General features: G+C 42.2%; 1 protein-coding gene across 3 annotated transcripts in view; it reads right to left on the minus strand.

The window, feature by feature from the left end:
* Nucleotides 1-5,123: 5,123 nt before the first annotated feature.
* Nucleotides 5,124-16,898, minus strand: part of LOC147123188 (RELT-like protein 1) — a 142,771-nt gene continuing 130,996 nt past the window's right edge. For all 3 annotated transcript variants that reach the window (XM_085968483.1, XM_085968475.1, XM_085968488.1), the window contains one exon: nt 5,124-9,108. The gene's annotated coding sequence lies outside the window, so the exon portion shown is untranslated. The remainder of the gene's footprint in view (nt 9,109-16,898) is intronic.

A 16,898-nucleotide genomic window follows, 5' to 3' on the forward strand; every position in this document is an offset into this window, starting at 1 on the left:
GAACTGAAATAGTTTAAAATTACCGAGGACGAGTCGTCGCTCATTGCAGAGACTGAGGAAGGAAAGGAGGAAGGATATTTCAGTAAGAAACACAGCATGGAGCTTGGGTGAGTGGTAGATGAGAATTTTAAAGGTGGTGAGCAGGATGGAGAAAGTAATCGGACTTAAGATATACAAATCTCCAGCACCTGATGGTTTCCACCCCAGAGGATTAAAACAAATAGGTGAGGAAATTGCAGATTCAGTAGTCATAATTTTCCAAAGCACTTTAGATTCAGGAATTGTGCCTTTGGATTGGAAAATTATGAATGGCACTCCATTATTTAAGAGAGGGAGGGAGAAACCAGGTAACTACAGTTTAACATTAATTGTGAGGAAGTTACTGAAATCTATCATCAGAGACAGTGGCCGGATTTTCCCTATCTGGGTAGCTCCGGTGTAGGTCGTGACCCCGTTGCTGGCTCCATCCCACTCCACAGAACTACTTTAAGTTAACAGGGCCTATTAAGCTCGCCCTGCACGTTACCCGGCCCAATTAAATGGTGTGGGTCTGGTGACATCATTCATGACATGTTTTTAGCCAGGATCTTTAAAGGGGCCATGGCCACATTAGATTTGAAGGTTAATGTAGCATAGTGCTGTCAGTGCACTACAGCATTGGAGTGCTGCAAACACTTCAACAATGACTGCACAGAGGCAGAGGGCTGCACCCAGGTTCTCCGATGACTCCCTCCATTTGCTTATGGAGGGAGTCAAAGCACGCAGGGAGGTCTTCTTCCCTTCCAATGGGCAGAAAAGACCTCCCCAGGAGACCAAAAGAGCCTGGTTGTAGATTGCAGAGGTCACCAGCAGGGATGTGTTCATGAGGACCTGGGTGCAGTGCCGCAAACGTTTCAATGATCTCATTAGAGCAGGAAACATGAGTACAAAGCCACACTCAACTTCATCCTGCTGTGCCTCTCATCACAGCCCCATCACTCTGCCTTCCCAACCCTACTCCTGCACATCCATACTCACACCAACATACCTTGCACATCCACCCATCCCTCTATCTACATTATCACATCCCCATCTCACTAGCCACCTCTCACACTCACCCTCATCCTAGTGCAATCATACCAACTAACAACACACAAGGAGGCCACTTGGCATTGGCACCCCACTCCATCAAAGGGACTGAGTGAGTCGGCAAGACTATAGCAGATAGAGTTAGGGAATGCAGGAAAGTGTGAGGTTGTTCACTTTGGATCAGAGAAAGACAAATCAGAATGCTGACAGACTTGGAACAGTGAAGGAGCAAAGGGATTTAGGTATCCATATACACAGATCACGAAAAGGTACTGCAGATACAAAAAGGCTAATGGAATGTTGGCCTTGATTTCAAGAGTTAGAATACAAAAGTAAAGTGATGCTTCAGTTATACAAAGCCCTGGTCAGACCCCATCTGAAATACTGTGTTTATTTTTGGGGACCAAACCTCAGAAAAGCTATATTGGCCTTGGAAGAGGTACAATGCATTCACCAACAACATCAACTTGCATTTATATAGTGCCTTTAATGTGGTGAAACGTCCCAAGGCGCTTCACAGGACAAATAGCTGGATGGATAGCAAATTAGCAAAAAAGAAAGCAGAGAGTAGGGGTACAGGGTAGTTATTCAGATTGGAGATAGGTAGAAAGCGGTGTTCCACAAAGATCGGTGCTGGGGCCACTGTTATTCATAATTTACATTAATGATTTGAGCTTATGAACAAGTAACTCAGTATCAAAATTTGCAGACGATACCAAACTAGGGGTTACGGCTAACACTGAGGAAGAATGTAACATAAAACATTAGAAAAATTGCAGGCTGGGCAGTTAAGTGGTAAGTGAACTTTAATAGGTAAATGTGAGGTGATGCACTTTAGTAGGAAAAATAGAAAAAAAATCACCTAAACCTTAGAAAATAAAAAAACTGAATGGGGTAAAGAGCAAAGGGATCTAGGGATATAGGTGAAAAAATCATTAAAAGCAGGATCGCAGGTTAGCAAAGCAATTAAAAATGCTAACATAGCACTGGGATTTATTACTAAGGGTACAGAATTCAAAAGTAGCAGTTATGTTAAACTTGTATAGGAGCCTGGTCAGGCCACACTTAAGTGCTGTGCACAGTTCTGGTCTCCATACTCTAAAAAGGGCATAGAAGCACTGGAGAAAATGCGTAAGAACATAAGAAATAGGAGCAGGAGTAGGCCATTAGGCCCTTCAAGCCTGCTCTGCCATTCAATGAGACCATGGCTGATCTTCTGCCTCAACTCCATTCACCGGCCCTATCGCCATATCCCTTGATGCCCTTACTAGTCAGAAATCTATCGACTTCTGTTTTGAATATACCCAATGATTAAGCCTCCACAGCCCTCTGGGGCAGAGAATTCCAAAGATTCACCACCCTCTGTGTGAAGAAATTTCTTCTCATCTCAGTCGTGAATGGCCTACCCTTTACCCTGAAGCTGTGGCCCCTGGTTCTACACTCCCCAGCCAAGGGAAACATTCTCCCAGCATCCACCCCATCAAGCCCTGTAATAATTTTGTATGTTTCAATGAGATTCCCTCTCATCCTTCTGAATTCAAGAGAATACAGGCCTAGTTTACTCAATCTCTTCTCATACGACAGTCCCACCATCCCAGGAATCAATCCCATGAACCTTTGTTGCACTCCCTCTATGGCAACTATATCCATTCTTAGGTAAGACCAAAATTGTACACAAAATTGCAAAAAAGATTTACACGGATGGTACCAGAACTGAGAGACTACCGCCAAAGGGAAAGGATTGAACAGGTTGGGGCTTTTTTCTTTAGAAAAGAGAAGACTTAGAAGTGACCTGATAGAAGTCTTTAAAATTATGAATGGGTTGGACAGGGTAGATGTGGAGAGCATGCTTCCACTTGTGGGAGAATCCAAAACTAGGGCCCTTAAAAACAAGATAGCTACTAATAAGGAAATAAGGAGAAATGTCCTTACTCAGAATGTGGTTAGAATCCAGAACTCACTGCCACAGGAAGTGGTTGAGGTGAATAGCTTAGATACTTTCAAAAGAAAACTGGATGAGTACATGAAAGGGAATAGATACGCTGAAAGGCTGAGATGAGGTAGATACAATGGGAGACTCGTGTGGAGTATAAACACCAGTATAAGCCAGTTCTCTTTTTTATTCATTCATGCGGTGTGGGCGTCGCTGGCAAGGCCAGCATTTATTGCCCATCCGTAATTGCCCTTCAGGTGGTGGTGAACCGCCTTCTTGAACCGCTACAGTCCGTGTGGTGAAGGTACTCCCACATTGCTGTTAGGGAGTTCCAAGATTTTGACCCAACAACGATGAAGGAACAGTGATCTATTTCCAAGTCAGGATGGTGTGTGACTTGGCGGTGGTGATGTTTCCATGTGCCTGCTGCCCTTGTCCTTCTAGGTGGTAGAGGTCATGGATTTGGGAGGTGCTGTCAAAGAAGCCTTGGCGAGTTGCTGCAGCACATCTTGTCGATGGTGCACACTGCAGCCACGTTGCACCGGTAGTGGAGGGTTTGAATGTTTAAGTTGGTTGGTGTGATACTGATCAAGTGGGCTGCTTTGTGCTGGATGGTGTTGAATTTCTTGAGTGTTGTTGGAGCTACACTCATCCAGGCAAGTGAACAGTATCCATCACACTCCTGACTTGTGCCTTGTAGATGGTGGAAAGGCTTTGGGGCATCATAAAGTCACTCGCCACAGAATACCCAGCCTCTGACCTGCTCGTGTAGCCACAGTATTTATGTGGCTAGTCCAGTTAAGTTTCTGGTCAATGGTGACCCCAGGGTGTTGATGGTGGGGATTCGACAATGGTAATGCCATTGAATGTCATGGGGAGGGGGTGGCAAATGGAATATACAGAACAGAAACAGGCTATGTAAAAACTTAGTTTGTATTCCCTTGAGCTTAGAAGATTGAAACATGATTCAGTCAAGGTGTTTAAAATGATAAAGGGATTTGATTGGGTAGTTACAGGGAAATCCAGAACAAAAGGACATAATATTAAAATTGGGCCATTTAGAGTGAAATCAGGATGCACTTTTTCCACACAAAGGGTAGCGGAAATCTGGAACTTGCTCTCCCAAAAGGCTGTGGATGCTGGGTCAATTGAAATATTCAAGGCAGAGATTGATAGATTTTCATTGGTTAAGGCCATCAAGGGATATGGCACAAAAAGGGTAAATGGAGTTGAGGCACAGATAAGCCATGATCTAATTGAATGGCAGAACAGGCTTCCGGGGTTGAATAGCCTAGTCTTGTTCCTACGTTTGTTTGAGTTTATTGTAAGTTATATTAGAACCAATAAGTTTGCAAGTAATAATGAATAATTTCCAGCATGACTGTGATGGTGGAGAGGCAGTCACTTATGTTTGTTAAAGGTATTTTAAAATAATGATTTGTAATGTTTCAATAGTTTGGTGGGTAAAGGCAGCACTAAAATTATAGGCAGCTTTAGTTCCTGGTCTGTGTTAAGTTTGATATCTCAGCTGGATCAATAGTTTGGCTCTTACAATTAGCTTCGGCACTCCTGGCTAGGTGGAGTAATGTTAGTCAGGAATCCTATTCTTGAAACTGACCTCATAACTCCTGCTGGTGTGGGATGTGGGCGTGCAGCACATATGAACAAGATACTGGAGGCCTGTTGCACTCATGGAACCGTACCCAAGTAAGTGGTCAATAACTTGGAGTTAAAGCAAAAATAAACCCACAACAGATTTTCATGGGTACGGCTTGCCAGGCAAATGAGGAAGAGGGGGAGGGGGACAGACAGGAATAGCAGATTGAGCTAGGCTTGAGCCAAATAACATCCGATTCCCCTACCCTTGTGTGTGTGCCTGGAAGGTATGTTGAGGGTTATTAGTTCTGTACATTAATATTGTGTGTACAAGAGCATTCTTCATCAGCATATTAAAAAATCCCTGGAAATTCAGTGTACATCAGTCCCTTTTGGCAGATTCTGATATCGCACACTTCTCTAATTTAACTCCCCTGTAGTAACCCCAATCATTTTATTCAATTATCCTTTTTTTGCTCACAAATTTCTGGTTAGAGAAGTACACCATTGAAAGAAAAATTTTAAAAATTGTTTATGTATCAAGATTTTATTCAAAAAAGTTACAAATTTGATACCCTTTAAGTTTTTCAAAGCACACTAAAGAGCAATATCCATTTAGTCTACAGGAACTGTAAACCAAAAGATAGTTTACCTAAACACTTAGCTGCTTAAATCATTATATCTACATTCCAATTTTTTAAAAAATCTGTAGTTTTAAATGTAAATTTGCAGTATTGCTTGCAAAAAGTCCGATACATGCACAGTACTGTGGACTAAATTTCACAAGTTAGATTTCAATTAAACAATTTTTTTTCCATTTGTAGCATTATTCAAAAGGTATGTTGCAATACTCAAAAGTAGCAATCACAAAGTCTGAAGATATGTACAGAAGGGTTTGATAAAACAAAAATGTCCAAACGTGCAGCATTTGCGAAGGAGAAACATATACAGAAAAGATACAGTATATAAAACAATAAGCACCCAAAATAATGTATATATAGCCATATGAAGGAAACAATTATCATGATTGACAACTTGGCATTACATTGAAGACTTGACGAAGGTTTTAAAATATGAATACTGCACAAAACATCCTTTCTAGAGCGCACACTATTCACGTCTATTGCCTTTTAGAATACACCACCCAATTCTAAAGCTGCCTCAATTATTGTTAAATGTTTCACATTACACAGAAAAAGCTGTGACATTTTCTAAAAGACAACTTTAATAGTTGCAGGACACCACATATTTTTATTTAAGGACCCATTGATTGTACTCCTGATAGCAACTCCCAGGAATATGTTTTGACCTGGGATTCCTAGATGAAGAGTTGATGAAGCAGTCAAGAGTGTTTGCAAGCCAGGGGTCAACATAAAGGTTCCTTCAGTCAGCTCAATTACTCATATTAAATGCAAAATTATGTTTGCGGCTGTTCTGATCAAAGGGCAAAAATCAGCTGAACCCACAACTAAAGTCACACATCTTGAAACCTTTATGGTTTCATTTTCCCAGAAGCTTATTTCAATGAGCAATAAATAAAAACATTGTACGGTCATGCAATTTTAAATAAATTTCTGAGACCACCAAGTATTGCAACATATAATGTGGCAGTCCAATGAAAGCCACCTTATTACCAAGTACATAGGTAGAGGGTAAGTGGATGTGTCCCATATGTTAATGAAGCTTTATTGCACATAAATACAATGTAAACATTACACACACATTTCTTGGTAACATTTTACTGTGTCTGGTCAATCTGGTCATTTATGGTGATGACTGTAGTGCTACACGGACATAACAGAGGCTGTGCACACCTGTGTTTCTTCCAGGGTTAGGCAACTGGTGGAACATTCCATAATCTTAAAAAGCCTGGGGTCAACATTTTTTATTTAATTTATTTATTTTTTTTTTTTTTTTTTTTTAAAAGAGCACAGTCCTTGTATCTTAGCCACCATTTCTCCTCAACCAACATGACCAAGTGGCCATTCTTCATATGTGAATCTAGACAGTGACTGTAGGTAGGTTATTCACCATGCACCAAGCTGAGCTTGGTGCGGTTTTCACTTCATGTCCAGATATGTGCATACTTTCCAGCAGGGATTGCTGGATAGCAAATCAACTGTGGGAACCCTGGTTGCTTTTCCCTCCTCCCTAGCTCAGGAATAATAATATCAATTATAGCGCCCAAATGCTACCCTGGCTGAGAAGTTATCAGACCAGGAATTGAACCGGTGATCATCTGATATGTACGGCACAGCGGCACGCTAGGCAATGTCTTTGCCCATTTAGCTATTTTTTTTTTGCTGCACGCTATTTCATAACACAGTTTTTCCAAAAGTAGCGGTGTAGTTATATTTTATACAAAGAAGGTACATTTACAAAATCTGAATCCATTAGCACTTTGTAGTGGTAAGCTATAACAATTCATAAACTATCACAGGTCAGTTTATGCTGTTGAACTAGGAGAATAATTGGTGTTTTTATCCATTCAGGTAGATTCCTTACGATGATCTGTTTTGTTGCTTGCTAATTAGTGCCCACATGTCAATTTGCAGACAATAATGAATTAACTTTCCTCGCACAGGCGTGCTTGTAAACCAATCATATTTGGCATTTCAGCTCAAGAGTATAACATTATACATTTTCTCTTAACCACATCAAAACAGTATTGTATTCTAAAAATAAGACTGATAATCCTTGTGGAAAATTACAGCTCTAATAGAGACATATATATTTGTCCCACTTTTTGTTTTAGACATATCATTTGAACAGATTACATGAAAGACGTCCATGCATGGAAAAGTTACTAAAAAAATGTTTTAAGCATCTACAATCTACAACTGTCAAACTATAGTTATTTTCCTTGAGGATTAAGCCAAAATACCACCAGTGACTTGCATTCAAGGCAGCAATGCATACGCACCTTTGTAGAGTTCACATCTTTGCAAATCCTTCAGACACACTGGAGCATGCTAGTTTATACTTATCTGCCCCCTCCTTCTGCAATTTTCCCACCTCAATGTGCCAACTCTTACTGAAACAGAGTTCAGTGTGTGCTGGAAGTCCTTCAGTACCTCACTTAAGTAACTTTTCTCAATGTGGGAACCCATCCAGTGAGTGTCAGTAGGCTACTGGAACACTGAGGGCAATGCAGCCAAGCCCAATGTCCTCAACCAATGCCCATGCAAGAACGTAATCCAGTGGGACAGAATAAGGAAGAAGAATCTTGCTGATTTTTCCCCTCCACTGCACAGTAGCCAATTGCAGCAGCTCAACTACTGTTCCAGTTGAGATTATCTAACTTATCAGAGCAGGAATCAAACCTGGGACCTTCTGTGATACATGAACTTTATATTGAAATTGCTTCTAGTGTTAAAGATTAGCTTAAATAACATTTATTTCTAGGTTAATCAGTTATATTATAAAATCTATTCATCAATATTTTGGTGTCCTTGTCCTCAAACCATTTAGATATGGTGAAGTGAACATAAAGTCAAGGCACAAAAAGCTTTTCTTATATAAGCCACAGATCCTTTTATTTTCAGGCAACATTTTCCCCTCCCCAGATTTAAAAAAAGCTTGGAGATACTGGTTTCTTGCACAGTATAACTGCCCTGTTTTACTGTTGCAAAGAAAACAAAAATAATAGGGTTTACGGGATCGTGCTCCATCTGTACACTCCTACTGTATCTTACCTCAGCACTAAGCTGATTCTTGGTCAGTTGGGGATACTTTAGGATGGAAGTTAAGGCGTTATCTAGATTTCTTCCATTCATACTCCAACTGTTATAACATTGCAAAAGATACAACTCTTGTTACATCTAATCAATGCCGTACCCAATCCACAAATGCGTCATGCAAACACCAGTGAAGGGGGGGGGGGGGAAATAAGAAAAAAAAAGATTTTTTATTCCCCAAGGACTTTCAATCATGTTGATATCTTCCAATATAGGATCCCATTTCCAAAGAGTGTAACCCATGTCTTTCACAGCATCATGTACATAAACATACACCCGCATTTGAATTTAATAACTGGCATAAAAACTTTCATAAGCATATAAAGTTCAATTAGTTTTAATAATTAGAATATTTCTTATTTTTGAAACTCATATGGGGAGTTAGCAGAACAGTTTTAGAAATTTCCAGGGAAAAGAAGTATACGTTTGAAGCATGAAGCCAGCTCAATACAAAGGAATTTAAGATTATGGCAAGAGTCCGACAGCAGTGGATGCAGAAAAATGACTAGCAATTATGTTAACCATTCAGTCCAAATATATAGGATTCAAGGTTCGAAGGAGAAAAATCAAACTAATTACGTGATTTGACCATTGCTAGTTTGTCATGTAGATGCCCACATGCAACACATTGTAAAAATATTTCAGAAACACACATTTTTTTTAAAAAAGCCCACTTTTACACACTCATTGATGCAAATGTCAATTCCATATTTTGGTTTTCATTCAGAAATATCTACCATTCCTCCAATCTGCTCTTGACTGAAGCGGTTTCTTCTGCCGAGATACAAAGGTTCATTGTTATAGAAACAAAAAGGGAAAAAGTGCAGCTTCATTATTATTGGCAACTGAATAGAATACAATTGAACACCAAGCCTTTTATTCAGTTTAAACATGGTTCCATTCAGTTTCACTTAAAAAAAGGGGAAAATTTAAATATTTTTAAAATTAGTCACCACATTCCTCCAATATTCCCATTTCTGTTCCTTTTTTGCTTCCTTCAACTGATGGACCTGAGCTAAAGCCTCAATTTTTACAGGGGTTGGGGGGTGGGGTGGAAAGGGTGCGCGGGAGCCTGGTAGCGGGCGACGAACCCAGCAAGGTTGGGGATGTGGAGGCCTTGCTGATTATAATACTGATTTGAATAAATATTTCCAGAGTCCCGCCCGACACCCAGCCAGATTGATTACCTGGCCAGCAGGTGGGAGTGGACATCTGGCAGTATGAGGCTGCAGCAGGGGACCCTTAGGAACAGTCCCCGGCAGTCAGTGTGTGGAGGGGATTCACTCACATCGCGGTGGGAGGGACAGGCTGGTGTTCGCTTTCAACCAAGATCAGGGGGGAATACCGGGGCTGGGGATTCCCCGAAGATCATGGGGATTCCTGGGGAGGCCCAAGGACTCCTTGCGGGGTCTGGAGAGGACACTCCTGCCCCTCCTGGCCCACAAGGAGTTGAACGACAGGCAAAGTTTTAAAACTTATCTGGGCACTGGCTCCTCCTGCTGTGTGGCGGCTGCTGCTGGGCAGCAGGCAGCTCGGAACTCAGAGTGGACCTTAAAATTACAGTGTGGCGCTGATCACATCATTGGGCTGCAACTTTAGAAGCTCAAGTAGGCGCCCGCTTGCTTTTAGCAGGAACCTTGTCCAGGGCCTGAATTGGCGCCGTAAATATTACGGCAGCCAGGAATGCAGTGGCTTAGAGGCGTGATCTCCAGTTTGAGGATTTTAACCCCTCGTTCGACCCTTTCCTGCCCATGTTGGGGGCGGGGAGGGGGCTAAAATGAAGGCCTAAGAGTCAGCAACTTCATATCAAGCAATACAAAACACCTATACTACATGCAATATGTCTCCTTGAAGATTCTCTTTCTTCCCCTCCACATGCAGTACTAATGAAAGCACAGCAAACAAACACCATTAAATGTGAAAGCCTATAAGCACAAGATTGACTTTGTCAAATGCTTCATTAAATCGACTGCATGAGTGTCACGTTTCTGGATTTCTGTCTATTCTACTTGGGAAGGAATTTTAGTTTAAGCTACAATATAGTTTTGATACATGGTCGAATCTAAGATTCAAAGACTTTAATGCACTAAGTATCAGCACATTTGTTTTAAATCAGTGGAAAATCTTGTAGCTATTGAACCAACAGGAGGAAGGTTTCTCTGGATTCTCTTGCTAGCTGGCCCAATCTTTCCAAAACAGTTGTCTTTATTAGCTAGAGACATATAGATAAGCTATTGACACATTCAGACGATTCTAGGCGGCGCTCATATGTGGTCATTTCTGCTTTGCCTGTGAGCTTATATGGGGTTGTCTGGCTTCCATTGTGGGGAGGATGGTGCCAATCTAACTGGCAGCCCTACTGACCTGGACGAGGGAGTAGTCAGAAGACAAGCCTCTTGAATTCCAGTGGACACAAAAGACAACAGATAGCAAGAAACATATGGCCTGCTGAGTCCTGATATGTCTGGGTGGGGCCTGGTAAGCAAGGAAAAGCTTGCTGATTTTAAGTACATTCACTTGATGCCTGCAAAATAAAGCAGCTTAGCAATTTATAAATGGCCTCGTGTCACTAAAGTAAAATTAATCCACCTATTGAAAGGTTGGAGAAGCACATGCGGGCATGTGGAAAGAAACAATATCCAGTTCAGATCATAAAGAGTCTTATTGTTACACCTGCAGGTTATGCTATCGTATAAATAGATATTGGGCAGTACAGATAGACTCGCAAACACAAGCGGCATGGGCACCATCAGAGTGACCAGTGTCACTTAACCCTAGAAAATATCTAAGGCAGACCTGAAATTTGCAACAATGGGTTTCACCAATTGTAGTTACAAGACTCCAGAGAGGAACCCTATTTGTGACTGCACCGTGAGTAAAACAGTGAAGTGTTTGTGATAGGGTGGTTAGTTAAAGAAATTCTCAGAGCATCTTTGGTATAAAAATGGTGTCACTATTCATGTCTAAGAGACAAATTCTATCGAGACCACTAACTTGAATTAAAAACTCAAGTCTACTGAAATAATCTGAACACTAGAGGCAGGAAACACTTCTTGAAAGATTTCATTTACTAATATATGAATGCAAAATTATTAGCTGTCCACAAGGTGGCGCTACATAAAAAGGCAGAGTCAAACAGAGACCGGTCAAAAAGAGACTCTCCGAAATATAATTATATAAAATTAATTCTTTTCACTTACACAATTTAAAAAAAGGGAACTAAGTTTTTTTTAAATATTCTTTCATAGGATGTGGGTGTCGCTGACAAGGCCAGCATTTATTGCCCATCCCTAATTGCCCTTCAGAAGGTGGTGGTGAGCCGCTTTCTTGAACCGCTGCAGTCTGTGTGGTGAAGGTACTCCCACAGTGCTGTTAGGGAGGAAGTTCCAGGATTTTGACCCAGCGACGATGAAGGAACGGCAATATATTTCCAAGTCAGGATGGTGTGGTGTGACTTGGGAGGGGAACTTGGAGATGGTGGTGTTCCCATGCATCTGCTGCCCTTGTCCTTCTAGGTTGAAGAGGTCGTGGGTTTGGGAGGTGCTGCCGAAGAAGCCTTGGCGAGTTGCTGCAGTGCATCTTGTAGATGGTACACACTGCAACCACGGTACGCCAGTGGTGGAGGGCGTGAATGTTAAAGGTGGTGGATGGGGTGCCAATCAAGCAGGCGGCTTTGTCATGGATGGTGTCGAGCTTCTTGCGTGTTGTTGGAGCTGCACTCATCCAGGTAAGTGGAGAGTATTCCATCACACTCCTTACTTGTGCCTTGTAGATGGTGGAAAGGCTTTGAGGAGTCAGGAGGTGAGATACTTGCCACAGAATACCTAGCCTCTGATCTGCTCTTGTTGTCACAGTATTTATGTGGCTGGTCCAGTTAAGTTTCTGGTCAATGGTGACTCCCAGGATGTTGATGGTGGGGGATTCCGATGGTAATGCCGTTAAATGTCAAGGGGCGGTGGTTAGAGACTCACTTGTTGGAGATAGTCATTGCCTGGCACTTGCGTGGCGCGAATGTTACCAGCCACTTATCGGCGCAAGCCGGAATGTCGTCCAGGCCTTGCTGCATGCAGGCATGGACTGCTTCATTATCTGAGGAGTTCTGAATGGCACTGAACACAGTGCAGTCAGCAGCGAACCTCCCCATTTCTGACCTTATGTTAGCGCGAAGGTCATTGATGAAGCAGCTGAAGATGGTCTGGCCTAGGACACTGCACCATAAATTTGCAAACTGTGCAGGAGTCAGCACTTCAGACCAAATCAATAGGTTGCAGGCGGATTTAGACAAGTTCGAGGAATAGGCACATTTGTAGCAGATGTTCTTCAATGTGGACAAGCAAGTATCATAATTTGGGATTAGAAAACTCCAGATATATTTAGAACATGCAGGGTATCCACTGAAGGCAATAATCAAGAAAGAAACTTGGGATGTTAAACATTAAACATGCACACACAATGAGGTGGCTATAGAGAGGCAAATAGGATTTGCCTCTCCTACACTTGCTTAAAAACCTGTTCCATCTCCAACTTTTTCCAGTTCTGACGAAAGGTCATCGACCTGAAACGTTAACTGTTTCTCTCTCCACAGATGCTGCCTGACCTGCTGAGTATTTCCAGCATTTTTGTTTTTATTTCAAATAGGATTTCAGATTGTATTATTAGGACCACTGAGTACAAAGCAAAGAATATGACATATGCTACATAGGGTTTCAGTATGCTCACATGCGAGACATTGGCCTAGAATTTGCGGTGAGCAGCGAAGTGAAGGCGTTCGCTGCTGGCTCCGAATTACGCGCCACACAAGGATTTCCCAATCCCTACGTCGAGAACTTTGGGTTTTACAACCTTCAATTCAATTCAATGGGCTGTAGTGGGGGTTTCCTTGTTTAAAATGCTGTTACGTCAACAGGCTGTCCAAGCAGCCAATGAAAAGGCAGAATTCTCAGACATCAAAAAAGGAAGCGAGTAAGCTGTTAAAAATCTAACTTGTTAAAAGAGAGAGCAAAAGAAAGATTGGGGCTCTCACATAGGGAAAAGGCAAATCGGAAATTTAAAAAAAATTTGAAGAATTTTTTTGAAAAGTTTCTTTAAAATTTTTATTTTTGTTAAAATGGACAAATTTCACACTACACAAAATTAAAATGAGTTTTCCAGGCCCCTTAACATTTGTTTAGTAGTCTTCTTCTCTTCTTAAGCAGTCCCTCGGAACCAAGGATAACTTGCTTCCACACTAAAAATGAGTTCTCAGGTGACTGATGAGTCCAATGCGGGACCTACAGTCTCCGTCACAGGTGGGGCAGACGGTGGGTGGGGTGCTTGGGTTGACTTCCGCTTGCTCCCAGCGAAGAGACTCAAGGTGTTCGGCGCCTTCTCAGATGCTTCTCCTTCACTTTGGGCGGTCTTGGGCCAGGGATTCCCAGGTGTCGGTGGGGATGTTGCACTTTTTCAAGGAGGTTTTGAGGGTGTCCTCGAAGCGTTTCCTCTGCCCACCTGGGGCTCTCTTGCCGTGTCAGAGCTCCGAGTAGAGCACTTGTTTTGGGAGTCTTATATCGGGCATGCGGACGATGTGACCCGTCCATCGGAGCTGATCGAGCATGGTCAAAGCTTCGATGCTGGCCCGAGTGAGAACACTGATGTTGGTGCGCCTATTCTGCCTATTTAGCAGTCAATACGCTGTTAAAACCCCAGTTACGCCTAATCCCTTTGGGTCTAACTTTTAGTGGGGAATTTAACAGCGTAATTACTGCGGAAGAGCTGAAGTTTTCGTCAGTTTCAATGATTTGGCTGATTACACAGATTGCCGCCGGCTCTGTGTGGTGGGGGCACAGTGCAGCCTGTTTCGGAGCGGTCAATGACTGACCGCAACTTCGAGATTTCAACATGTGCCTGCACATGCGCTAAATCCCGAAGCTGCAGTCAGTTTCAAAGGCGGAATGACGCGAACGCTGCCAGTTCGCCGTCATCCGACCACAAATTCCGGGCCATTGTGTCTGTTTTGGTCCACGCACATGGTGAAGGCTATTGTGGCTCTGGAGAAGGTACAAAGAAAGCAACCAGAATGATACCTAACCTTAGGGCTCTTAGTCATCAGGATAGCTTCCAAGTGTTAAGGTTATTTACTTTGGAGAAAGGTAGGCTTAGAGGGGATCTGATTGAATTTTATTTTAAATAAATAAGGTATTGGACTCAGTCTGGGTGGATAGGTTTTTTGAGACGAATAGGGATAGCAGATCAGAGGGCGTACAATCCACACAAAATCTACAAGCAAAGAGGGTTATTTTAGAAGGCAGAAAGTATTTCTGTTAGCAGGGTGTCACCACCCTCTGGAACAGGTTACCCAAACATGTGTTGCATAAGGAATCACTACTGTCCTTTAAAAGGGAAATTGACAAGTTCTTGAGAGAAAGATATTTCCAGTCAGAGGATACGTTGCCAGTTAGCTGGGATTTTAAAGATTTGTGGGCTACAGTTATAGGTGTCAGCCTTGGTTCAGGAGTAGCACTCTTGCTCCTGAGTCAGAAAGTCATGGGGTTCAAGCTTCACTCCAGAAACTTGAGCACATAATATATGCCGATACTTCAATACAGTACTGAGGGAGTGCTGCACTGTTGGAGGTGCTGTCATTAAACTGAGGCCCTGTTCCTCCTCTCCAGTGGACATTAAAGATTTCCTGGCACTTTTGAAGAGGGTTCTCCCAGTGTCCTGACCAACATTTATCTCTTAACTAAGACAACTAAAAACAAATTATCTGGTTATTTATCTCACTGCTGTTTGTGGGTCCTGGCCGTGTGCTGTCCTGTTTTCCTACATTACAACAGTGACTACAATGCCAAAGCACTGAATTGGCTGTGAAGTACTTTGGGGTGTCCTGAAGATGTGAATGCTCTTATATAAATGCAAGTTTTTTCTTTACTGCAGTCTCTTGGAACCTTGTTTGATTGCCTTAGGAACCCGAAGGGAATTTCCCCAAGTTTTTCCTGAATTGCCATAGGTATTTTTCCTCAAGGAGATTGCATAGTTAGGGGGTGCATCACTGGTGTATATGTTTGCACCATGCCAGGTGGGCTGGATGGTCTATGCCCACTCTTCTGTTCATATGCACTGAAGTACATCCTCCTGGTAAACATTTAACACACTGGATCCTGGTGGGCATTATAATTGAAAATATTATAAATAATTGCATTTATGAAACTGATTTTTCAAATGTATAGATTGTTAAGAATATGAAAAAATAACTGCGCTGTTTTGCTTTTGGTACAAATCTGTTCAAGTAATTTCCCCCCCCCCATGGCAACTGAAATTTCTACTGCCCAAGTAAGATTCTAAACAAAATTTTAAAAATCTTGTTTATCTTCCAATTTTTAATGCTGTCAGACACTGTCCCCCAAAAAATTAACTTATCCTTCCTCTTTATAGATGCTGTGTACTTGTGTATTTTCAACATTTCCTGCTTTTATTAGAAATTGTCAACTGATTGACACGCAAGAACTTGTTTTTAAACTGAGAGAGCAACATTAGGACCCTGCTGTTGTCAGGTGAGAAAGAACTGATTTGAAGACTGCTCAACTCCTCCTCTCTCTGTCCTCATCATTAAGACCTCTCCATGCCATGCCTAGAACCTGGTTACGTTCAAGTAACTAAGATTATCCTCAATGTTCATTTGCTTGCACATCTTGACCGCTGCTTTGGACTTGAGCCCACTACTCATTTTTTCCTTGAGGTCATCTACCCACCTCTTTCACCCAGCCACATCCCCTTTCATCTCTCATTCCTTCATGATGTCACCTTTGATCCCTCTTCCTATACATACTAAACAGCCTACACTCGCTCCTGTTATCACCTTAGGCTCTAATCCCAGTTGAATGAGCCCACAGCTCCAATCTACAATTCCCTTGGAATTGTTCATCAGGCCCACAGAATCCGCAGGCAGCTCTCTCAAAGTAGCAACACAAAATGTCCCATCCTCTATTTTAGGCAACTATCTCACCGCCCCCGCAACCCCCAAACTTCCTCACCATCCCATTCAAATTGCCATGGCCATCATCGCCAAGTCTCCCATTGGCCCCTCCTCCTTACTACCCAGCATGTTCTTCTTTCAGCATTTCATCCTCTGCCATCTCATCTCTTTTTTAAAAATCCTAATCATTCACCATCCCCAAAGCACATCAACTTCTTTTCTAATATTCCTCCTATTTGTCTTCATGTACAGGCTGAGGGAAGTGACATTTCAATCGTAGCAAATTTCAACCTACACCTCAACTCAGAGTTCCCTCTCGGTCAGGCTTTCCCAAATGTTATCTCTCGTGGCCTCAAACGAATCCAGAGGTCACCATTACTGACCAGGCAATCTCTGACTCTTCTTCCTCTCCCTGACTACCCGCTTTCATGTATTGCCTCCAATTCCACTTTTCTCACCAAATGTCCATGGAAAAAAAACTCTCCCAATTTCCTCACTTTTGACCCTCTGTCTATCACATCTGTTGATGATGTTGTTGACCTGCTAAATTCACTCCTTTACCTCTACCTTCAATACCCTTGCTGCCAACAAATCAATCACTGTCACCCAT

Source organism: Somniosus microcephalus, chromosome 2, assembly GCF_052327205.1.
Source record: "Somniosus microcephalus isolate GS21.2 chromosome 2, FLI_Smic_1.0, whole genome shotgun sequence".
Classification (NCBI taxonomy): Eukaryota; Metazoa; Chordata; class Chondrichthyes; order Squaliformes; family Somniosidae; genus Somniosus; species Somniosus microcephalus.